Genomic DNA, 2,010 nt, shown 5'->3' with positions numbered 1-2,010 from the left:
TCGATGAAATTCAAATCAGAGATATTTACATTAAATGCTTAAGATGCAACCACAAAGATTACTTTAAAAGAACCATCAGCCAAAAGATGCAACTCAAGCTATATAAACATAAAAACTCGTGATTCTGCTGGCTCATATCGTATATCCTATTTTTACAATTAAGTTGACTAAAAATAGTTTAACTTTCTACAACCTCAGAAAAAGCAGATGCAATAATTCTCAAAAAAAGAAAAAAAAGAAGAAAAAAACTGATGCAATAGTACTACTACGGGTCATCAAACTACCGCTTCGAAAATCTATCTCAGAAAACAAATAATGATGGAAACTCGGAAGTACATATCCACCTGGAGTTTTTTTGCAAGATCTACATGACTTGGCAATGCAGCAACTCTGACCGCTGATTTAGCATTGCTGAGCCTTTGAGTTACCTCAGCCTACAAAATGAGAAGCAATATTTAAAACACGAGAAACTATTTGAGCTCAGCACATCTTGTGAAGGTACTCTGCTTAAAAGTTGATATCCGCAATAACGTTAAAGAATGCAAACATACAGAAGATCAACATGTTGAAAAATAATAACAATAAAGAAAGTAAACAATGAAAATCAGCATCATGAAAGAGTGGCAAAGTTTTGGATAGTACAATGAACACCATATCAAGATAGTAAAATTTATAAAAAGCTGAAAGGTTTTGACGCCTCAATTTTTCTCAGAAAGAGATTTCTGTACAACTAAGCTGGCTGATGAAAAGGGTTTCAGCAATTCTCCCACAAATTACATGTGATATTACCACCAAAGACTCTAGTAGACGTCATCAATGAGCAAGGGTGGCAGCGAGGGGATTGATTTTAACAGATGAGAATCTACGATAGAGGAAGATCACATATAATGCTCAAGCAAACACAAGGACCACCTTCTATTACATTACAGGGTGACAGCATGGTTGTGATAGACATTTAGTCAGTTTAATGTACAGTAGATGATGTCAGGTATAGTGTTCTCCACTAGTTCTTATGTGGGTCTTCTTGCAAAGAGAGGAATAGAAAACATTTGATGGTGCAAGAAAACCACAATGTACATAAGGGGAATAGCCTTTTATTCCTCTTGACTCTACTTTTGGTACACTTCTCGTGTACAAGAGATATCCATAAATATCATTAACGATATTTACCTCATCAAAAATTGTCAACGAGCAACCACCACTTTTTAATCTAAAGTCTTCTGTAAAGCATGTTCCGACAAGTTTAGATAGATAGAAACACATGCACTTACATCCTCAATGACCTCAACAACGTCGATGAGCATTACATCTCTAATTTCTCAATGAACTTTTTTGACGAGTTCCAATTTTTCAATGATTAACCAAAGGGTTCTTTTGGGCAGAAAATCTTATGCACATGAATTATAATTTTCTATAATTCTTAGGGGTGAAAATTTCTTTAATGCCATATTGCATAAAAGCAGTTCACCTCTTTAGCACCTTGTCGCCTGAATTGATGATCATGGGCAAAGCGCAAAGATTGTTTTGCACCTAGCTTCAGTGGTTAAAAACGCTTATAATGACCCTTCAACAACACTTTCTACACCTCTACATGTTTGACAAATTATACTCTTTCAATTGTCTTCCGATTAAACTAACAAACTGGTTAGCAGCCAATAGTTATGAAGCATAGTACATGTACACCTGACACTAGACATCATATTTGTCCCGCTTCAGGTGCGGGCCACTCAGCCCCAGAGTGAATGACCTTAATGACTTCCTCACTAACCATGCTAAGGCTGAGAGATGAAGAATGAGCATGAAAGAATATAATCACTTCGGAATAATATGGGGAAAATCCTACAACCAAACATGATCAGAAGGAGGCCGAGATTTTTTCTGCAAAAGAAGAATTCGTCGATCGCAAAGGAAAATAATATCAAAGCTCACATTCAGGCTTCCCGCAAACAGAACCAAAATACTTGATACCGATTAGTCAAATTGAGAGCTCATTTCACCAAAATCATGAGA

The 2,010-nt window shown here is 36.2% G+C and overlaps 1 long non-coding RNA gene across 1 annotated transcript; it reads right to left on the bottom strand.

Moving 5' to 3' along the window:
- Nucleotides 1–332: 332 nt before the first annotated feature.
- Nucleotides 333–2,004, bottom strand: LOC124895293. Its single transcript, XR_007051642.1, has 2 exons — nucleotides 1,817–2,004; nucleotides 333–434 (listed from the first exon to the last, which is right to left on the bottom strand). It is a non-coding gene; the product is annotated as an uncharacterized LOC124895293 (long non-coding RNA).
- Nucleotides 2,005–2,010: the final 6 nt, after the last annotated feature.

The sequence above is a fragment of the Capsicum annuum genome, unplaced genomic scaffold (assembly GCF_002878395.1).
Source record: "Capsicum annuum cultivar UCD-10X-F1 unplaced genomic scaffold, UCD10Xv1.1 ctg81109, whole genome shotgun sequence".
Lineage (NCBI taxonomy): Eukaryota > Viridiplantae > Streptophyta > Magnoliopsida > Solanales > Solanaceae > Capsicum > Capsicum annuum.
This window is presented reverse-complemented; position numbering and strand designations above follow the sequence as displayed.